General features: G+C 35.2%; 1 protein-coding gene across 1 annotated transcript in view; it reads right to left on the reverse strand.

The window, feature by feature from the left end:
- The window catches only part of SGCZ (sarcoglycan zeta), a 292,741-nt gene that overhangs the window by 78,095 nt on the left and 189,744 nt on the right, over positions 1-24,902 (reverse strand). The window lies entirely within an intron of this gene.

Below are 24,902 nucleotides of genomic sequence, written 5' to 3' on the forward strand. Positions count from 1 at the left end.
AGAGGGGGGGAATGTTTGCTTTGTTCATTGCTGCTGGTTGAAGACTTGGCATTATACCTGGCACCTGCTGGATGCTTAGTAGATATTTGTGGACTGAATGACTCTCATGCTTTATCTGCAATGCAGACAACAGCATGCATACTTGCTACATCACAGGGTACTTATAAAGCATTACTCAATTGTGAAACTTTAGCTACTCTGCATTTTATAGATTCTAATAGTAATATTTCCTATCCTGTAATATCACTGCATCAAAATTCACTTTATAGTTAATATTCAAATTACATACATAGTTTTCTTTGTGCCTCATAACATATAATTCAATCAATAATTTTATTGAGTTATTGAAATATGATATTAAATATATATAATTACAAAATGAAGTTGGACATCTATTCACAATTTTCTAGCCAATTTTTCCAATTATTCTATTTATAAACCACAAGACCAGGTCTTACATTTGGAAAACATTTGAGAGTTAGGAGCGCATTATCAAGAAGCTCTCACTGGGCTTTGTAAATGAATAGTAACTAAGAAAAAATAAAATTGGAATAGTGTAGATAGATGAGAAATTGATGTTTCCACATAAAATTTTTGTTCTTTTGGTATATTGGTGTATATTTTCCCATCTTGCTAAGATCTGAAACATCCTTTCTCTGCTACCTGTATCAGAAGTTCTTGTCAGATATAACCCATCTCAGTCAGGGATGTAATCACATCACACTTTGTACATAATTCTCTTCATTTGTCTTTATGTCCTGCCATTACTTGATAGAAATATGACCACTAGGAATTCAAAACATGAGATCATCTATGTATTCTCGAATATTCTCAAATTTAGAATTGTGTTTGGTTTCTAGTGGCACTTGGTAGAAGAATGTTAAATAGGTGATGAATACTGGACTTAAGCTATGTTTTCCTTTCTTTGGTCCCCAACCCAAACTCAGCAATACTCTCAGCCCTAGACCACGAACTGTAAAAAATTGCATTTCCCCACACTTATAGATTCTGAAGAGCACTAACAAGAAAAAAAAAATCAAAATTAAGCACTTAAAATTAATAACATTATTTTTGAAATAATTAAAAATTTATTAAATTATTAAAATGTATAAGATAATTTCTCTGAAAGCAAGATGTATATTTTCCTTCTAGTCTGAAATTGCATACATGTGTGTTAGGCCCACAAGAAAATTTGAAAAGCTTTGACTAGAGCCACACCAAGTAACACAAAACTAGTGTAACACTTAAGGGCGGTCAAGTTCAAAATACTTTAAATTGTGGGGGTGGCCAAAGATCACCGACTGGAGATATTGGATGACTGTCACTCTCAATGACAGTCTAAAAGGGACTCTAAAGGTCTTCAGTCTAAAAGAAGCCAACTCTTTGTAGGCCTGCCAGGAAACCCAAGCTGAGGTTTGTCAGATGGACAGACACCTGGGAACACAGAGTGGTACCCTCCAAGCCCCAACCACCTCCAGAATCTGCCCCGATGCAAGATCAGGAGAGTGCCTTGGTGAAGGAAGCAGTGACTGAACAGGATATTTTTTGCAAAACTCCCTCGAACCCTCCGCAGACTTAGCTGAGGGAGAGCCAACTCCATGCTTCCCGAATTCCCGTACCCACTTCTGCACTAGCTAAGTGCAGAAAGCTGCCCGGCATCAGGGCAGAGGTATGGGGCCCAGAGGATCCCAGCTCCCTGTGAGTCCTGGCGCCAGCAGCCACCAACTCCCCCACAGAGAGGCCCTGGGGGACACACAGATCTGCACCTCATGGGCGCTTCCCACCTCCTTCCCTTTCCGGGCTCATCCAGGTCAATGTTCTCACTTGGGGGACGTTTATCCAATAACACCTGGACCTGTCCTATCCCAGTTCAGGGTTGCAAACTTCGGCTTACCCTCAGGAGGTCGCCATCACTTCCCTTTCCCCTCCCACGGGACAAGGTGTGACTCCTGGCAAATCAGAATCCCACCCCCACCCCTCGCCTCCAGTGCCCAGGCGAAGCAAGACTGCAAGTTCCATCTTGGCTGTTGAGCAGCGGGACTTCACCCAGACACAGGTAGCGCAGCAGCTACAACCCAGCCCACTTACTATCTGAGGGAGAAAGGCCAGGTCTCCTCCAGCAAAACAGCTTTCTACCCCAAAGCAAGAGGAGTAGACTCACTTCGATGGGTGAACCTACTCACCTGTGTCTACCTGAACATCTGTGCCAGAGTTGTGCCATGGGGCCCCTTCTGGCCACCTGCCAACTTTGCTGATCTGATGCTGATCAAACGTGCAGGCTGGGGAGGGAGGCACCTGAGCTCCTGGCCAGCCAGGGCCCGGGTGCTTGTGCCGGAGGAAGGGGAAAGTACCTGATCTGTAAGAAAGTCTTTCCCCAGCCGCACCAGACTGTGCTGGTGAAGCAGTGCTAGCCAGAGCAATCAGGAAGATGATATGATTTTATACCTGGAAAACCCTAGAGATTCTGCCAAAAACAAAACAAAACAAACAAAAAACTCCTGCCATTGATCAACAACTTCAGTGAAGTCTCAGAATACAAAATCAATGCACAAAAATCAGTTGTATTTCTATGCACCAACAGGCTAAGAACCAAATTAAGAATCAAATAAAAAACACAATCCCATTCACAGTAGCCACAAACACACACTAAAATACCTTGGTATTCATCTAATGAAAGAGATGAGAGATGTTTACAATAAGAACTCAAAACACTGCTCAAAGAAATCAAAGACACAAAGACATGGAAGAACATTCCATGCTCATGGATTGGAAGAATCAATATCATCAAGATCTCTAAACTACCTAAGAAATCTATGTATCCAACCCAATTCCTATCAAACTACCAGGAGCAATCTTCACAGACCTAGAAAAGACAATATTTAAATTCATATGAAATCATAAAAGAGCCCAAATAGCTAAAGAAAAATCAGCAGCAAAAAGAAGCTTGTGATTTCACAATTCCAGACTTCAAACTTTACTACAAGGCTACAGTACCTAAAACAGCATAGTACTGATACAAAAATATGCACATAGACTAATGGAATAGGACAGATAACCTGGAAATAAAATGACAGAACTCCAACCAACCTGTCTTTGACAAAATTGATAAAAACAAACATTGGGGAAGGGAAATCTAATTTAGCAAATGGTACTGGGAAAACTGGCTAACCACACAGAAGTATGAAATTGAACACTACCTATTACCATATATAAAAAATTAACTCAAAATGGGTCAAGGACTTAAAGTGAAAGCTCAAATTATAAGAAGCTTAGAAAAAACATAGCAAACACTCTCCTAGACATCTGCCCAGGCAACGAATTCATGGCCAAGATCTCAAAAGTAAATACAGCAAAACCCAAAATTGACAGATGAGACCTTATCAAGGTAAAAAGCAAAAGAAGCCATTAAGAGAGTAAAGAGATAACACACAGAATTGGAGAAAATATTCACAAAGTATGCATCCAACACAGGCCTAATATCCAGGGTCTATAAAGAACACAAGTTGACAGAAAAAAATCCTTATTAAACAGTGGGCAAAGGACATGCACAAACACTTCTCAAGGAAGACATATAAGCAGCCAACAAACATGAAAGAATGTTCAGCATGACTAATCATCAGAGAAATGCAAATCAAAACTATAGTGAGATACCATCTCATACCAGTCCGTATTGCTATTATTAAAAAGTCAGAAAACAACAGGTGTTGACGAAGCTGTAGAGAAAAGAGAACACTTGTACACTATTGGTGGGAATATAAGCTAGTTCAATCACTGTGGAAAGCAGTTTGGAGATTTCTCAAAGAACTAAAATTAGAGCTACCATTCGACCCAGCAGTCCCACTTCTGGTAACATATCCAAAGGAACACAAATTCCTCTACCAAAAGACACCTTCACTTGTATGTTTATTGCAGCACTATTCACAATAGCAAAAATATGGAACCAAAGCGGATGCCCATCGAAGTTGAACTGGATAAAGAAAATGTGATACATATACATTATGGCATGCTACACAGTCATAAAGAACAAAATCATGTCTCTTGAAGCAACATGGATGCAGCTGGAGACCATCATACTATGTGAACTATCACAGAAATGAAAAACTGAATGCCACATGTTCTCACTCATAAGTAAACATGACACACTGGGCACACTCAGGCACAAGGATGAGAACAACAGACACTGGACACTTCTAATGGAGGGATGGAGAGAGGGGGGATGAAGAATACATATCCACACATTGGGTACCATGCTCACTACTGTGGAGGAGGGCTTGTCAGAAGCCCACATTTGTCTTCATAGAATATACCTGTGTAACAAATTCTCACATGGACCCCATGAGTCTAAGATTTAACATTTTTAAAAAATTGTGAATTATATTTTAAGGATTTATCTTTTTTCCTTTTTTTAAAACAAAGACCTTTCCTTATATAATTTAATGGCAATATTGTAGAAACCATTGAAATCCATTGTCCTCGGTCATAGTTATTGCATTTGATCTTAAAAACGTTATTTCAGCAGCTTGTATTTATTTGAGTGTATTTTCTTCTAATTATAGTCTAGCTTTCCTATATTGTTCCACAGTATACACTAAACCACAGAAACCCAACTACCAGGTGATATTCAAAAAGCTGTACTTGAGACCAGTGTGCCAATACAGGTGATTTCTCCTGGGTTTTAAAGTCTCTAGGTTTAAATCGATCTCAAGGGACTCAGGTATACATTATCCCTGAAGTACCTAAAAATATTACAGATATTTACACATAAAACCTTAACATTTACACTGTGTTGCTTTCTTCAAATATACTTAGTTGCTGAGTTTAATTGAGTCACAGCATATATCACTTACTTTAATGGCATAGAAGTACATTAGATCACTTCATACACACACACACACACACACACACACACACACACACACATACATTAGCAAGACTTTCCTTGGCATAATATTTAATGTCATTATAGGAAAGGTATCTTATAAACATAAAAATACTATATTGTGTGTCATATAAACTATTAGGTATATGTACAATGACATCGGAATAATGGTGAAGTAAGTTGAAATGTAATTCATTAAATTTTAATAGACAAAGACAAATAAACAAGCAATAAAATATTTATGCACCCAGAATAGATGAGATGCATCTAAGCCATAAATAAATGCACATAGAATCATCCAATTGAACAATAGACATAAAAATTAATACTGCAGACTGCACCTTATGTGCAACATTAGAATAATTACAGAAGGCAAAATTGCAAGCAGCTAGCAATGCATTGATAGTAAATATATATTTTAAATCAAAATAATTTTGATTACATTGCATTTACATATTTTTTCTGCAAATGGTAAACAGTAAAATATGTAATAGAAGACACAGGAAATTTTTGGACATATTTATGCTTAAAGTTAATATATTAGACTTTATGAAAATGACTTTATTATATCCTAACATGCATTATGTTATTTGTCTGTTTTTCTGATCCTAATATCACAAGTTTTCTAGGCCATGTCAAATCAGGATCCAGTTGTTCAGAAAAGCTGTAATGCCTAGTTCAACTCTAATCTCAATCAATGATGCCTCCCGTATTGCAGAAAAGCAATGTGCCTGAATGACTCTGGGTAAAGAACTCTGATTCCTTAGCAAATAGATTATGGGAGATGGAATTATTCAGACAGTACTAGGTTTTCTCAGTCATCTTGAACACCAACTTGCTAATTAAAGTACCTAAGACTATATGTTTCCTAAGAAAATCTCTTAGGAAGTTTATGTCAGCAACTTCAATATCAAACAAAGAGAAGTCATGAATAGAAGGAGAAAAAAGAATTGGCAGGCAAAAGGGAGAGAAAATATAATCCAAAGAACGGATTTCATAAAAGAATTGGGATATCAATATATATCTATTTTTTCTCGATCTATTAATGTTTCTTATGCATTCTTTAGGTCATTTAATGTCTTCTCTTTTTCTTAAATCATACTAGTCTATAGATATGTCTTTCTTGTAGCAATTCTGCACCCACATAAATGTTGCATTTTCAATATGAAATAAAAAGTTATTTCACAAAAAGCTTGTCTATGGATTGTGCTGTGTATGTCTCACTAATATTTTGTCTTCTTGATCTATTATTAAGAAGGTTGTGTTAAAATCTTCATTCGATGGTGTATTTGACTTTTTAAATTATTTTTATTTTGTTATTTCATTGATGCTGATCTATTCAGGTGTGCTATCGTATTTGATTGTTAGTTCCAGGTCAGGAGGGTTCTGGGAATTTCTAAAGTCATGGGTTCAGGATTTGTTCCAGCTAAAGTTGAATATGAACTACCAGTTTGGAATCACTACAAATTAATTTCCCAATTTTGCTATACACCATGCAAAAGGTGTGAGTTTAAGTTACAAGAAGGTCAGAATATGAATTCTTGAAGATACCTTTCTTTTTTTGCCTCCTCTCCTCAGAGTCAAGAATGAAAAATCCAAGCTTCCAGAGTGTCTTTAACTGAGTGTTTGTTTTCAGTACAACCTTCTCCCTGGCTGTGGTATTTTATGGAAGCATATCTCCTCAAGAGAGTTGGGAGACAGACCACAGAATGGGAAAAATATATTTTCCAACTGTATTTCTGACAAAGGTCTAACATACAGAATCTACAAGGAATTCATTAGCACCAAAAAGAAATAAACAGTTCTATTAAAAAGTGGGCAGAAGACATGAATAGACAATTCTCAAAAGAAGACATATGAGCAGCCAACAGATACATTAAAAAATGCTCAGTCTCACTAATCATCAAGGAAATGCAAATTAAAACCACACTGAGATACCATCTAACTCCAGTCAGGATGATCATCATCAATAACTCAAAAAAACCCAGATTTTTAGAGAGGATGCAGGAAAAAGGGAACACTTCTACACTGTTGGTGGGAATGTAAACCAGTACAACCTCTGTGGAAAACAGTTTGGCAATTCCTAAAGCATCTAAAAATCGACCTTCTGTATGACCTAGCAATCTCTCTTCTGGGAATATACCCAGAGGAACTCAAATCACTCTATGAAAAAGACACCTGCACACATATGTTTATTGCAGCATTATTCACAATGGCAAAAACATGGAACCAACTATGATGCCCATTGAAAGTGAACTGGATAAAAAAATGTGGTACATATACACGATGGAATATTACACAGCCACAAAGAAGGACAAAGCTATGAATTTTGCAACTTGGATGGACTTAGAGTCTATAATACTCAGCGATCTATCACAGAAACAAAGAAATGAGTACCACCTGTTCTCATTCATAAGTAAACCCTGAACAATTATCATAATACTATAAGAATGCTATTGGCAGTAGTGGGAAACTGCCAGGAGAGGGAAGGGGGCACACTTCATCAATAAGGGTACCTGATCTCAAACCAAGTGAAGTGGGAATCAAAGTGAGTCCCAAATTTTACCTTTAAAATGACCATTTGTATACCTAACCCTGAATTGTACTACACATCTTTAAAATAAAAAAATAAAATATAAAAAGCATAACCCTATGCAATAATTTTAGAATTTCTGTTTTTATGAATGGAGTCTTTGTTTAACTCCTTATCTTGTTCAAGGGTCAGAATTTATCTTTTATCTTTGTTAAGATATTCTAAAAACTCAAGTCCAGATCAGGGGTGATCTACAAATGTTCTTCCATTAACCAACAATTTTAGCATTGGCTTAACAGTCTAAGTTTTGATGTCATTGCTCTGTTTTATTTTTGATAAGGCTTCAGTGAGTTTTGAGAATTTTTTTACAATTTATTTTTCAAATATAACTGTGCAGTTAAAGAAGTGTGTGTGTGTGGGGGGGGTGTATTGACAATTTGGTGATATGTATTAGCATCAATAGCAGAAAATCTATTATCTATCTTTCGGGAAAGGAAAATGTCTCCTCTTTCTCTACTTTGCTCCAAGCCTTTTCAAACGGTTAACCATTTAGTGGACTTAATATATGCCAGGCAGCAATCTAAGCAAGCATTTTATAAATATCAATTAATTTAATCCTCATAACAAGCCTGGAAAATGATTTCCATCTGACAATGAGAAAATGAGGAAACTAAGATTTAAGAAATGTCCCTGTTATCTCACAAGTAATACTCTCTAGAGTCAGAATTCAAGCCAAGACAGTTTGACTGCAGACTGTAAAGTGCCAAGGGAGTCTCTATGTGTCTAAATTATGTTTCTAAATTACACACCTATTGGGGAAAGTACCCGTTGACATTCCATTAGATTAATATTTTTGAAATATTTTTTACTGAAGATGTATGGCAAAATTAAAAACAAATTCCCAAATAATGCATGTTGACTCCAATTCCCTCTGCTAGCTACTATCTTTCTCCCTCCTGCACCTTGGCAGAAAAACTTCTTGCAAGAGGCTCATTAAACACTATTTCAATTCCTCCCTTCATACTCTCCTTAAAGCCAACTCCAATCAGGCACTCTCTTGTCAGTATTACCAGTAACCTCCAAGACAGTAAATTAAGTAACCAATTATCAATCTTTCTCTCACTAGATCTTTAAGCAGCATTTGACACAATTTCATTCACTTTTGTTGGATTCATTTGCTTCATTGGCTTCAAGCATATCCTTCTGCTGGTTTCTACCTTCCAGCCACTCTTCCTGTTTCCTTCAAGAGCAACATCCTCCCTGTAGTCTGTCCACAGAGGGCTGTGGGGCTGACTCTTTCTCTAGCAATGGTCCAGTTCTGATAGAAATATTATCTTTTCAAACCAAAGCAATTAATTCAAGCATAAGCGCTTGACTCAAACACTCTCCTGAGTTTTGCTGTAAATCTTAAAAGAGGTAATTTTTTTTTCACAGGGACTAAGCATGATATAGCCTTGAATTTTTAAGGCTAACTGTGCTTCCATATAGAAACAGTCTGACTGGCCGGGCTCGGTGGCTCAGCCTGTAATCCCGCGCCTTTGGGAGGCTGAGGTGAGTGGATTGCCTGAGCCCGCGGGTTCGAGACCCGCCTGGGCAGCGAGACCTCATCTCTACAATAAATCAAAAAATCAGCCAGCCGTGGTGGCGCATGCCTGTTATTCCGGCTACTCGGGAGGCTGAGGCGGAAGGATCGCCGGAGCCCAGCAGGTCGAGGCTGCGGTGGGCAGGAACGGCCACTGCACTCCAGTCTGGGCGACAGAGTGAGACTCCAACTCAAACAACAACAACAACCACAAAACCAGTCTGACTGAAAATTCAGTTAGTGAAAAAGAGAGAAAGGGACAGAAAGGAGAAAAAAGACAGCAACGGAAGGACACTCCTGAGAAAATTGCTTAAACAAACTGGATGGAGTTGGAGCCAAACTAATCTAGACTTGCACTTTCTAATTACACAAATGAGGAAATTTGTGTAAATCTCTTCTCTCATATTGAATACTTCATAAGTTTTTTAACTGGTCTTCTTTTACTTGTATCTTATTTTACTCTTTCTTTTTTTCTTTGCGTTTTTAGCAAATTCATTTTCTGCCTCTCTCATGCTCTTTATTAAAAAGAAACTCTAGAAATCTCCCACCTTCCACAATCACTGAATCTTTACACACACACATACACATATACACACAAATAATTTGTGTTTAATTAAAAAAAACTCTAGAATTATTGAAACAGTGCTGTGGGGAAGGGTACTAAAATATCCTGAGTGAATTCTCATAGACTTTGTGTTAGGCAAACAATTTTTATTTGGACAATTTCAAACCTGACCTTACTGGCATAAATATAATATCTTTTACACGTGCATTCTTGGGTCTTTTTTTATTACTAAATAATGAGATAATACTAACAACAATACTTGTATGACTGCCTAAGGAGCCATTTAATAAAGTACTGCGGTATTTTTTTGCCTGGGCCTAGCCTCTAAGAATTTGATCCCACTTCTATTGTCCATTTTGTGTAAGGAAAGTGAATACAGGATTTCCCTGACCTATTATTTTGTTTGTGGGGACCAACTAAACAACATATGTGCAAAATGTTGTTTTTTACATAGTATACAAACATAAAATGACAACATTTTCAAAATGTGGATGTAACAAAGTTGGTAGGTAAGATATCATTCTGTAAATAATTTTTACACCTCACAGTAACTCAAGTGGGTATGTTGTCCTTTCAGCTCATAAAGAAAAAAAAAAAACAGAATGAAAAAAATGCATGTCACATGCAATGAACAAATACTATAAGAATTATTATATAAAAGTAGAATTAATGAATACTTAAGTAATGAAAGGAGATGGTTAACAACTGCATTTTTGGTCAGTAATTGAGGAGAAAAATGAAAGAAAAAAAATCCTAGTGTCTTCTGGCAATCTCTCATTCCCTAACTTCTTTTTGGCAAACACGATGATGTCTAAAATGCCACTACATAATTTGTAGAAGGTATGTGGGTGTTAGTTGTAAAACCATTTCTTGAAAACATTCTACTAAAATGCTTTCCACTGCATCCTTTTTATTTCTATGTGTTTCATAAAGAAGGAAAACTACTAACCGCTCAGAATGTTTTCGTCTCTCATTCATCAGCTCTGGTCTTCTGGTGCATTTTGACACATTTATCAGGGCAGCTTGCATAAGTTCCATAAACAATTTTTTTGCTTTTTTTTTTTTTTTGATTTGGAGTCTCACTCTGTCACCCAGACTGGAGTGCAGTGGCCGCTCCCGGCCACCGCAGCCTCGACCTGCTGGGCTCCGGCGATCCTTCCGCCTCAGCCTTCCGAGGAGCCGGAATTACAGGCATGTGCTACCATGCCCAGCTGATTTTGTGATTTTATTGCAGAGATGACAATTTGTTCTGACATATTGTTTCAAATAATAATTGGGATCTTAAAATATGTATTCATGTTGCACATTATACACAATCATAAAAAATGAGTTGTTGTAAACAGTTTTATAATTTATTTTTATGCATTTTCCTCTAAATTATATATAATATAACTTGTTTGGTAGTATGTATTCAGTCCATAGTGTGATCTCATGGTATCAATTAAATATAAACTCCATGACAAATTTCAAAATTATTTTTCTCCATTTTTGAAACAGTCTACTTTGACAATTACTTTATCACCTAAATGTCGCATTGAACATCATTTTAGCAATTCATAAATTTGCTTTTCTAATATACAAAACTTATACAGAAACCATTTAAGATGGGAAATTACATTTTTGAAAATGTTACCAAAGGGTTTCTATCTTCTCTAAAGTAAGTCTTAATATACTTATTTATATGACCACTTATGATTTTTAATAAGGACATTTGAGGTGTGCTTATTGACACTTCATTTTTACATAAAAATTGTTTAACTTCTTGATAACTGTCAGCTTTGTTGTCTCTGAAGTTCATTCAGTGGAAACACACTTTTTGTGTTATAAATCAGTGAATTACATACTAAATAAGAAAAAATTCAAGGTAAGCATTTTAAAAAGTCTTATTATAAAATAGTTTTATTATAACATGATTGTATTACATTGTAAAATTATTAGGCAATAACATTATTATTGATTTGTAATGGCTAATGAATACTTTAATGATTAGATAGAATGCTTAGATTTGCTTGCTTTAAAGAGCAGTATTTATGGTTTCCAAGGAAGCAGCAAATAGATACTGGTTTCTGAAAAAATTTACCAGATAAGGTATTTGGATTAAAGTTTTTATAGAAGAAATCATGATAGAGTATATGATGGAATAAAATAATCCCCCAAATTTGAGAGACTTATGCCAGAAAAAATATGTATTTTTCTCATGTTCATTTTTAGTGTGGCTCAGCAGCTGTCCTTTGACTGCTGCTGTAATCACTCCAGATATTCATATGATGAAGGCTTCATCTTAATACACTTCTTCAGCATTGTGGCAACAAGGAAAAGAGATATGACTAACTAAACACTGTCTTAATTTTCATTTGGAAGCAATACACCGCTGTTTTTTCCATTGGCAAATGGAAATAATATTGCCCAGTATGCTTTCAAGAAATGCACAAGCTTGTCACTAAAATTAAAGAAAAGGTATTGATTGACAGCCCTAATGACACCACGACTCTCAAAGGCCATTTGGAAAAAAGAGTATTAGGCTTATTTTCCTATGCAATAACTATAAAACTGGACAAAATATATGGATTGATTGTTTTCCAGATATTTGACAAAAGATAAAACAGGGTGGTGATCCCTGAGAGAAAGAAACACAACGTGAACTTCAAATTCACTTCAAGTATCTTTCTGGGGACCATTCACAAATCATAGTACAGGGAAATAGAGCCATTGATTTTGGTGGGTGGAGAAAGGAGAGGTCAGATTTCAAGATTGTTGAGATAGATAGAATTTGTGAGGCAATGTAAAGAGAAAGCGAGCTGAGCTTAGAGAGAGCTCTAGAAAACTGTAGAAGAGTCTTTGCCCAATATTTTGTTGTACATGCACAAGATGCTACTAAATGGGAATTATTGAGTAAAGATTACTAGGAGATGTGTGAGATGAACAAAGGTTAAAAACGTAGAATTCTAGATGTTGGCCTTCTAGCCAATTAGAGTCCAGATACTTTCCTCAGCACCCTAGACATTAAGTAGAGGCCCTATAGTGCCAAAATTCAGAACAAAAACTACTCCAGCTCTGAAATAAAGACTACTCTGAATTCACTCTAGAAAGTCTAGAAAGTCATGCTTTAACCTATAGTTAAAGAGCATAAGTATATTTATAATGCGTCTTCATAACAATACAAATTAGACTCACAATAACTATTTAGCATTTTACATCATTGTAGCTTTATATATATAGAAAACATACTGTCAAAACATAAACCAATATCTGGCCAAACCACAAAAATAAATAGTCAAATGTAGAATTTTAATGGAAAATTATAAAATATTTTCTCAGTAATAAGACAAACAAGTGAATAATGAAATAAAGCATTATTATTAAATTAGTATATTGGTCATACATTGAGCTGTTCTTCCAATGAAAATAACTTGAAAATTGCAACTCAGTAAGCTGACAACAAAGTAATGAGGAACACTCTTCAACTGATTTCATGAGGCTATTATAATTTTTACACAAAAATCCAACAGTGATAATACATGAAATAAAAATTATATAAAAATCTTACACATAGACACAAAATCAAAAAGTCTAAGCAAAATATTAGCACACTATATTTATTCCAGGAATGAAAAGGTGGTTTATATTAGAAAATCAATACATGTTTTAAATACTCTTAAAGTCTGAAAAATAAAAGAGAGGATTGTCTTAATATAGGTATAAACATTATTTCACAAAATTCAACACCATCCATAAGAAAAAACATTGACCAAGCTTGTCATCCTTAATCCAACAAAGGAATCTACATAAAACTATTAAACACTGATACTTAATGGTGGAATACTGAAAACTTTCTCTATAATATAAAGAAGGAGAAAAGGATGCTTATTGTTAAGAGTTATATTCAACATTATTTTGGAGGTCTTAACCAAAGAAATAAAGCTAACAATGGAAAAAGGAATTGGATATGTTATAAGAATTGAAAAGAAATAAACAAAACTACATTATTCACAGGTGACATGACTCCCTATGAAGAAAATCCAAAGAATACACAAAGAAACTCTTAGAGTTAAGAAGTATGTGTTTCAAGGTCTCTAAACGGAATGGTCTCTAATGGCTAATATGTAAATATCTATTTTATTTTAGGAAATAAAGTAAAATGTACATTATAATTAAAGGTAAAGCTGCCACTTTTTTCACATAATATGAATTTATTCCACTAATAAATAATCTAAAAGAATTATTCAGATGATTAAAAATTTAACAACCTATTGGGTATTGAAATTGACTATTGATTCCAGACTTTCAATCTGAGTGTAGTTTTGCATAGACAATGGTCTACAGATGGATTTTAATATTGTATTAGTTGAAGATAAAGAATTCTCTTCCACATTGGCACTGATATATAACTTTATATTATACACTCTTTGCCTGGACACAAATTAGACACCAAGAAGCAATCATTTAAATTGAGGTGTTATTATATCATGTTTCTTCAATGAATTTAAAAGTATTTATTAAACATCAACTATGTTTCAGATATTATACTACATGGATATATGAAAATGAACAAAATAAAGATTCTGTATCTAAGAAGATTTTACTATATTGGAATTTCTGAATAATTGTACACAACTGGTAAATCAAAATATATACTGATTGTTTTATTATGTTTATCAATGTTCCTTTCTTATTAGAGGCTTCAAAATCAATTTGTGGCTCTTCATAAGTAACTAGCATTTTTTTTGGACTAAAAAGAAGTTGGCATTTTTGGATAAAAATAGATATTTTACAAAGAAAGAAGAATGTTGTTTTAGAAGAGATATGCCACAAGTCTATACGTTCTCTATGTATGCTTCATATCTCATGATTTTAGATCCATTTACTTGATGATACTAGTCAAGAAAAATACATTTAACAGAAGTATCCCTCTAACTTGAAACTATACCAGAATTTATTAAAGTACAATGAGATTTAGCACTTTATAAAATATAGCATCACAACAAGTAGTACTTGGTGCGACAATAAAGAGTTTTTATTAGTACGCCTGCATGAACATATTGAGTAAGAGAGAGTAATTTTCTTTCTTTCTTTTTTTTTTTTTTTTGAGTCGGAGTCTCACTCTGTCGCCCAGACTGGAGTGCAGTGGCCGCTCCCGGCCACCGCAGCCTCACCTGCTGGGCTCCGGCGATCCTTCCGCCTCAGCCTGTAGAGATGAGGTCTCGCTGCCCAGGCGGGTCTCGAACCCGCGGGCTCAGGCAATTCACTCACCTCAGCCTCCCAAAGGCGCGGGATTACAGGCTGAGCCACCAAGCCCGGCAGTAATTTTCTTTTTAATTAGACTGTATAACATTTAAGTTTCTTTTCAAACCATATAATTAATCAATAGTTTAGTTATATATTTGGACTCAAAATTGTTTTATTCGAAGCAATCTATCAAATATGGTTTTCATTCTTATTATTCATCCAATTGATCTTATTAAGATTTACAATATACATCATTTTTCAAAATTCAGTGGCTCTGGACCTCACCTCTCAGTAGCATCTGACTCATTTAATCACTACCTTCTTCCTTAAAAGCTTTTCTAATAAGACATGAAAAACTTTACTCTCTTGACTTTTCTTCTAACTCACAAATCATTATTTCTGAGTCTACATTCCTGCTTTCTCTTCTTTTTACTACCCTATAAATATTTATATGTACCAGTCCTCAGAGAAATGACTCTAAACCTATATTGTATGTAAATTGTCTCAAGAGCAAAAGAAAAACAGAGGGAAATCCATATCTATTTGTATCCATGTATCTTGAGATTTTCATACAAGATCATGGATATAAATAATATTTATGTATTGAATTATAAAATTCACATCATGTCTACTAATGTTGACCTTGAAATTCAAGTTTATATGACTGTTTTATAGATGTCTAATAGATATTGGAAGTTAGTTTGTCCCAATAAAAACTTGATTTTCTCACACTTGTCAATTTATTTTTTTCTTTAATAACCTACTTCTCAGAAAATGATTCCACAATGCTCCCCAACAGTTAAGCCTTTTTCCACAGGTTTACCTTATGTCCTTTCTATGGAATTACAACAAAAGGAGCTTGGTTAACTGACTGTCCAGCAAAACTCTTGCAAATTATTTTTAAAAGAACAACTTAAAGTCCAGTTAATGACCCTAAGGACTTGCAGGAAAAAAATTTCTTAAAAAATATATCTTAAAATAAAAAAAAATATCTTAAAACTCAGTAGAAACAGAGCGAGTCTGTATCACTTGAGCCATGAACCTCCCCCTCCCATTTCAATATGACAGAAATTCTACTTCATGTAGATGCAGCCAAGAACACAGGGCTCCTTCTCCATTTAGCTCCCAGTAGAGGGCTATGGTATTTATCCTTCTGGGAGGATGTCAACATTTCTTGTCCCATGCTCCAGGTACTTGTTGCAGAGGCTAAGTTCTTGGTGAGTGTAACTAAGAGCCGGGTCATCCTCTTTCTTGTCAGTTTCCACTCCTAGGATGGCGGCTTGATCTTCAGCATAATGTACCAAGATTATGGAAGCCCCAGTAGTTTCCCATTACTTCAAGAATTTCTATTTGTCTTGTTTATCTCTGCATCTTCAGTGATTAAATAGCTTCAAACCTATTAGAGATGTTCAAGAACTATTTCTTTAACAATTTGGATTATTGATTTAATAAACTTACTTCATTTAGCATAATGTCCTCTAGATTCATGCATGTTGTCATAAATAGCAGAATCTCCTTTCTAAAAACTGAATAGTATTCCATTGTGTATCTGCACCATATTTTTATTCATTTATCTGTCAACAGACAATTCAACTGTTTTCATATCTGGGCTATTGTATGTAGTGCTGCAACGAACATGGGAGTGCAGAATATCTTTATGAGGTGGTGATTTAATTTCCTTTGACAATATACCCAGAACAGGGATTGTTGGATCATACATTAGTTTTATTTTTAATTGATTTAGGAACCTCCATATTGGTTTTCACAATGGTTCAGCAATTTACATTTCCACCAATAATATAAAACAGTTCCCTCTTCATCACACCCTCTTCAATGCTCGTTATCACTTGTCTTTTTGATACTAGCCATTCTGACAGGTAGGGAGTGATGATACTGCTTTGTGGTTTTGATTTGCATATCCCTGATGGTTGGTAATACTGAGTACCTTTTCATATATTTGTTGGTCATTTTAATGCCTTTATAAAAAATATCTATTAAGGTCCTTTGTCTATTTTTTATTTATTTATTTATTTATTTATTTATTTTTTTTTTGAGTTGGAGTCTCACTCTGTCGCCTAGACTGGAGTGCAGTGGCCGCTCCCGGCCACCGCAGCCTCGACCTGCTGGGCTCCGGCGATCCTTCCGCCTCAGCCTTCCGAGTAGCCGGAATTACAGGCATGTGCTACCACGCCCGGCTGATTTTTTGATTTATTGTGGAGATGAGGTCTCGCTGCCCAGGCGGGTCTCGAACCCGCGGGCTCAGGCAATCCGCTCACCTCAGCCTCCCAAAGGCGTGGGATTACAGGCTGAGCCACCGAGCCCGGCTTGTCTATTTTTTAATTAGGTTATTCTGTTTTTGTCATTGAGTTGTATGAATTTCTTATCTATTTTGCATATATATATATCCTATATATATTCAAATGAATATATATATATATCATGATACCTTTTATTAGCTATGTAGTTCACAAGCATTTTTTTTCCCAACCAAAGGCTTCCTTTTCATTTGCTGATTGTTTCCTTTGCTGTGCTGAAACTTTTCAGTGTGCTGTAGATTACTTGTTTATTTTTGCTTTATTTATTTATTTTTCCTGTGCTTATGGTATACTAATTAAAAAATTATTGTCAAAACTAATATCAAGAGCTTTTCCCATGAGTTTTCTTCCAAGAGTTTTAGGTTTAAGTCTTTAATCCATTCTGAAGTGTGTGTGTGTGTGTGTGTGTGTGTGTGTGTGTGTGTGTGTGTGTGTGTTTATGTTTTGAGATCAGGGTTCAAAATTTTCATTATTTTGCAAATGAGTATCCAGTTTTCCCAACACTATTTATTGAAGAGACTATTCTTTTTCTAAGCTACCTTTTTAGTACCCTACCCCATAAATTGCTTTATTTTGAGAAGGAATCATCTGATTTAATTATGAAACACTTTCTACAGCCTAAATATTAAAAATGGTTTCCCTGGTACATTTATATAAAATGTGAAAAATTGCCAAAAATATATAAACTACTTTTAATGTCTGTTATAAAAACTTCAGTGGAAACAGTTTTAAGAATTCTGTGAGGAAACAATTTATAAAGGTATAGGCAGGGCTAAGAGATATTCTTAAATGCCCCTTTCACTATATTATTTTTTCTAAACCCCTGATTGACTTCCTCAAAAAGTAAATAAATTAAAATATTTTATTTTTTATATTAATGATAAAAGCAAAGTTAGAAAATAGAAATTCTCTTAAATTAACATATGCATTGCAATGTAAAACCAAATACCACATGTTCTCAACTACAAGTGGGAGCTAAGCCAAGGATCTTTAAAGGCATTTAGAATGATATAATGGACATTGGAGACTCCAAAGGGGGAAAGGTGGAAAAAGAGAAAGGTATGCCAAAAACGATTTATTGTGTACAATGTGCTCTGGTGTAGGTGGTGGGTACACTTAAAACACAGACTTCTTTGCCATTTACGCATTGCATCCATGTAACCAAAAATCAACTGTGCCCTCTAAAGCTACTGAAACAAACAAACAAACAGATTAGCAAACAAACCAACAGAAAAGTAGCAATTCTGACATGTGTGAGGGGATATTGCATTATGATTTTAAATTGCATTTCCCTAATGGTTAGTGATGTTGAACATTTTTTTCTTATATCTGTGGCCATTTGTATGTCTTTTAAGAATGCAAAATTTGGCAACCACCTTGAGTCCCCTCCCACTGTGGGAGCTTTTCTGTCCTTGCAATAAATCCTACTTTCAAAAAAAAAAAAAAGAATGTAAAATTTTTGATCTATAGAAGATGCATTTTAGTCAAAGACTTTAAAAATCAAATCACATATATACGGTGGTACTTGCTAAAAGAATACGGATTGAGTAAAAACATTTCCTCAAACGTTTTCAGAAGGGTAGTGCTTTACCCATAATGCAGAAAATAGATAACTGCATTATTTTTTAGAAAATTATTATATTCTTATTAAATTTTCATTTAAAAGAAAGATTAATGCTATGGTAGAAAAAAACACTGTTGTATCTACTGCTAATAGTGGTCTGCTTGAAATTCTTATCTGTATTGCTTCACTTTACATTTTATAGCTAAATCTCTAATACTTTTTTTTTTTTTTTTTTGAGTTGGAGTCTCACTCTGTCGCCCAGACTGGAGTGCAGTAGCTGCTCCCGGCCACCGCAGCCTCGACCTGCTGGGCTCCAGTCATCCTTCCGCCTCAGCCTTCCAAGTAGCTGGAAGTACAGGCGCGCGTTACCACGTCTGGCTCATTTTAAAATTTTTATTGTAGAGATGAGGTCTCGCCAAATTGTCCAGGCGGGTCTTGGACCCGCGGGCTCAGGCAATCCACTAACCTCAGCCTCCCAAAGCACGGGATTACAGGCTGAGCCACCAATCAGCTACTTCTTTATATTGTGTGTGTGTGTGTGTGTGTGTGTGTGTGCGCGCGCTCAGATATCGAAGGGCTGAAATAACTAACTAAATTGCATACGATGTTTGAGCTTTTCTTCCATAGTTCTATTCCCGACTATGCTTAATACTATGAGCTATTTTGCCTGATTCTACATTTCTTTTCTTCTCAGCATTCATCTTCACTAACTATGTAAAAGTAAAATTGATGTCAGTGAAATAGTTTCTTAATGTTAGCTTAATACCATTCCAGTGTACATCAAGCTATTGTTAATATATAACTTCTGTAACAAAGAACGGTAGAAAGGCATCATGAAGTACACATTTACATTTAGAGTACAATTTTCATTTATAAAATTAAATTATGGAGAGCAATCTAGAATAATTTAATAGAACATGAAAGAATCAGTGCTGTATTCCCTGAGACGATACTCCACATTTACTAAAAATTATATATCTATAATAGGTGTTATATATGCATAGACAAAGGAAGGATAATATGATGTTAAAGTTGCCACAGTTACATATATGCTGAAATAACTTTTCTTAATATATAAATAGTAGTTATATTGGCAGAGGGAATATTTTCCCAAAGCTATCTTCCAAAAAGACTATCCTATAGACTGCCAAAATCTTTTCTCTATATTATTTTTAAATCCAGTTTTCCTTTTTGACAAGGTAACAGATTCATAAGCAAACGTTAAAAGTATAAGGAACATTAGAAAAATCTTTCTTCTCCCCCTGCCCTACACATCTTTTTCTGTCATATTCCCTAAATGGGGTGGTTTTGTTAAACTTACTTTTTCATTTTTTTAGTAAGAGCAAACACAAATAATCTTTTTCTCATACAAAACACAAAATACATTCTTATAATGCTTATTCATTTTTTTTTCATATAATAGTTTTAGGAGAGAGACAATATAATATAATAAAGCAGTCACACAAACTTGTTTAACTTTTCTGGTTGTTTAGCTTATCTAGCCTGTCAAACTTGTTTAGTTCAACATATGTTTATTATCCATTTGAATACAATTATTCTGATATGTTCTAACTGATTATAGTTTAATAAGGAAATCCCTACTTGAATAACATATTTTATTAATCATTTTGAGGCATACTTGATACCACATTAATTAAATTTTCATATGACAATGAAATTAAAGAGAGCAACATAACACAATCAGAATTCTAAACTATCTTTTTTTTAAAACATCTTTTTAATTTTAAAACTGTGAGGTACAGTTAAGGATTAGGTATACAAATATGCATTGTTCAGGCACCCTTGTTGATAAGGGGTGTCTCCCCGTCCCCAGACAGATATTGACTACTGTTAATCCCACTTCCCTACTCCCCCCCATAGTTTCCTGCCACTGTCAATCCCAAACTATCTTGACAAGTCAACAGGATGGGATAATAGTTTTTAAAATAAACATTGAGACAAATAAATACTTTTCTCAAGGATGTAAAGGAAATAAAGAGACATTCTATGAAGGACTACACTAAAATAGAATATAGGTAAGATATCAACATTTGTAAAAAACTGTTTTATCTGTTAGGCAATTACGTTAGATGACTTTAAGAGGTAAATGTCATCTTAGATTGTATAAATGGAAATGCAGGGCTGATAAGAAAGGAAATAAAATAATTATGCTGGACTCTAGCCATTAAACCATATCTGTCTGGAATAATACATTTTATTCTGAGTATTTTTGATGCTTGATTTTTAATATGGATTGAAAATTTGATCAGTGAAGTCATGAAACTGTAATATTATAATAAGTCCAGTACAGTCTTAGTGTAAATTAATAAGCATGTTATATAAACATGTTATATAAACAGAGGATGAAAGCTCCACACATTTTAGCCACACATTATTTGAGTGTTCTGATAAGTTTTGGGCTCTGAAGTTAACAAAGATGTTGACAAGGCTTGAAATAATAAGAAAATAATAATCAAAATAATAAATAACTATTTCTGTTTCTGATCAAGATGGAATATCTGGGATGTGATTTACTGTTTCATCTGAAACAATAGCAAAAAAGACAAAATATATAAAACTATGGTTCTCTTTTTTTTGAGTTGGAGTCTCACTCCGTGGCTAGTTTTTGATTTATTGCAGAGACTAGGTCTCGCCAAGTTGCCCAGGTGGGTCTCGAACCCGCGGGCTCAGGCAATCCACTCACCTCAGCCTCCCAAAGCACGGGATTATAGGCTAAGCCACCCAACCTGGCTAAAAGTATAATTTTCAAGACACTAGACATCAGTAAAGAAAGGACAGTGATACATAAGAGTCAGAAACAAACCATGTAAACCATATAATTACTGGAAATTACTCCTTTAATAAGACCGGCAATTGTGTCTACTAACTTTGAAAAAAAAAAGAAACTTATAAAACATGGAACATTGGAATAGTGACTCTTGAATCATAATTTATAATGAGGAATGATTAGTTCTAGACAGAAATTCACATATCTGCCAAAGGAACTTCAAGTACAAGATGCAGAAGGGTTAATCTATGTTCAGTTAACTTAATTACAGAAAAAAGTATCTCTAGAAATCGAAAAATAACTAGCACCAAAAAAGATAAAATGTGCCATGCTTTATATCAAATATTGACAGATTAAAAGGTATTAAACAGAAGCAGAAAAACATGAATGAGGACTTTAGTCTATCAAACGTGACCCAGAATTGAGAGTACTGACACAAGTGTTCAAATGTGAACATCAAAAAAATTATTGGTCAGTCTAGCTAGAGGTCAATCAATTTTGTTTATCCTTTCAAAGAACCAGCTTTTCGTTTTGTTGGGTTTTTTTGTGTTATATTTTTGTCTTCTATGTTCGGAATTTGGACTTTATTTTGGTGATCTAGATTCTTCTGCTAAAGTTAGGGTTTTGGTGGTCTTGCTTTTCCAGCTTCTTTAGGTGATTTGTTAGGCTGCTAACTTGTGATCTTTCCATTTTCTTCATGTGTGTATATACAGATGTGAATTCCCCTCTTAGTGCTGATTTCAAGGCATCCCAGAGGTTTTGATGTTTCTTTGTTTTCATTTGTTTCTAGGAATCTTTTAATTTCTGTTTTGATTTCCATGCTGACCCAAGAGTTGTTCAGCATCATGCTGCTTAGTGTTCATGTCTTTGTAGGTTTTGGGGGAACTTTGTTGGTGTTGATATTTATTTTTATTCTACTGCTCTGTGCTCTGAGAAGGTGCATGGCAGTATTTCAATCTTATGAAATTTGTTTTTTGTTTGATTTATAGCCAAGGATGTGGACCATCTTACAGTACATTCCATGTGGTGATGAGTATAATGTATATTCCCTGCTTGTTGGGTGAAGTGCCAACTGTATGTCTGATAAAGGTCTAACATCCAAGGTCTACAAGGAACTCAAACATGCCGAAAAGAAAAGAAAAAAACAACAACAGCCCATTACAAAGTGGGCAAAAGATATAAATAGACACTTCTCAAAAGAAGTGAGCAGCCATGTCACTTAACTTTTGATGATAGGACTCTGCCATCTCTACAACATGTGGTCTTTAGAATCACATGGGTATCACTTGCCAGGGGAGGAAGAGGATAGAGAAGTAACCATGGGAGATATTGAAAAGTCAGTCTTGTTTGTGGCTCACATCCCTTCTGCTCATGCTTCACAGGACCAAAGAAAATTTCACGGTCACCGAGGGGAACCCATGAAATGTGGCTGAGCAGGGATCCCGGGAAGAAGAGGTGATGTGCTTTTGGGGAAGAGTGGACAGAATCTTCCCCAGGAGCTCCACTTAATTTCTACCAATAATCTCCATCTCACCAGGTGATGGAAAGTTAATTCTACTAAATATAGGGTTTCTGGGTCTGAATTTGGGGTTGTTCATGAAGCTAGGGCACCAAAAGTACCTCTTAAGATTTGTTTTCCATGGTGTCAGTCTAGATCACTGTTTTTATTCACCCTGGATGGCTGCCTGGGTATCCCTTGTTTTCTGAAAAAATGCTCAGCTTCACTAGTCATCAAAGAAATGCAAATTAAAACCACACTGAGATACCACCTAACTCCAGTTAGGATGGTCATCATCAATAACTCAAAAAACTACAGATGCTGGAGAGGTTGCAGGAGAAAGAGAACACTTCTACACGGTTGATGGGCGTGCAAACTGCATATGCAAGTTTATTGCAGCATTATTTATAATAGAAAAAATGTGAAATCAACCAAACTGTCCATCTAAAGAGGACTGGATAAAAAAATTGTGGTATATATACATAACGGAATATTATGCAGCCATAAGGAACGACAAAATTATGAATTTCACAGCAATTTGAATAGACAAAGTCTATAATACAGAGTGATCTGTCACAGAAACAAAGAACTGAGAACCACATATTTTCACTCATAAGTTGACCTTGAACAATTATCATAATACTATAAGAAAGGCATGGCGGTAGAAACTGCCAGGTGGAGGAACGGGATTGGCAGTAGTGAGAAACTACCTGGGGCAGAGAGGGGTAGCAGTAAGCACTCCTCATCAACAAATGTACCAGCATAATGAACACTTGTGCACCTAACTCTGAATCATACCTCACATCTTTCAAAATAAAAAAAATTTAAAAACAATTATTATGAAATATACTAAAAAGGTAGGTATATAGATTAAAAATATTCAAATCAAACTTTTGCAGATGAGAAACCATATTAAGATGAAAATATATATAGGAGTAACAGCAGATTAGGCATTGCAGAAGAAAGGATAAATAAACTCGGACCATAATAATACATAAAGAAAAAATATAATAAAAAAAGAAAAATCAATGATCTTTGGAACGACTTCTATATATGAGAGCACTAAGCATGTATTTAAGAAAAAGTGGAAAAACCTAAAATTAATGACCTTAGTTTTTATTTCAAGAAACAAGATAAAGGAGATCATATTGCATCCAAAGTAGCAAAAGAAAAAAAAGGATCTAAGTGGAGGTAAATAAAATGGATAGGAGAAAAACAATATAGAATATCAATCACACCAAAATATATTTTCGAGAAGCATTTAACCAGTCTGATCAAAAAAAAAATTAAAAAGACACAAATGAGCAATATCAGAAATCAGCTTCAGAGTCAAGAGTCTAAAAAGTTAATAAAAATATATTATAAACAATTTTATGCCTATAAATTTGAAAACTTGGAATAAATGGACAAATGTCTTGATAAACATAAACTACCAAATATCACTTGAGAAAGGTTACATTTCTTAGCCCTGTCTCTACTTTTTAATTATTTTTAAAGACTTTTTTGTAGAATTTAAACAACTCAGTAGAAGAAAAATGACAGAACTTAAAACTGGTGTTGTTTTGAACATATATTTTACCATAAAAAGAGTGACTAGTGCCGGGCTTGGTGTCTCTGCCTGTAATCATGTGCCTTTGGGAGGCTGAGGTGAGTGGATTGCCTGAGCCCGTGGGTTCGAGACCTGCCTGGGCAACTGGGCAAGACCTCATCTCTACAATTAATCAAAAATCAGCCGGGTGTGGTAGTGCGTGCCTGTAATTCCAGCTACTTGGAAGGCTGAGGTCGCCGGAGCCCAGTAGGTCAAGGCTGCGGTGGCCAGGAGCGGCCACTGCACTCCCGTCTGGGTGACAGAGTGAGACTCCAACTCAAAAAACAAAAAAAAACAAAAGAGTGACTAGTTATCCCATAAAAATGTCAATAATATTAGTCAGTAGGAAAGTGCAAATTTAAAC

The sequence above is a fragment of the Carlito syrichta genome, unplaced genomic scaffold (assembly GCF_000164805.1).
Source record: "Carlito syrichta isolate Samal-C Ts95f unplaced genomic scaffold, Tarsius_syrichta-2.0.1 Scaffold314817, whole genome shotgun sequence".
NCBI lineage: Eukaryota > Metazoa > Chordata > Mammalia > Primates > Tarsiidae > Carlito > Carlito syrichta.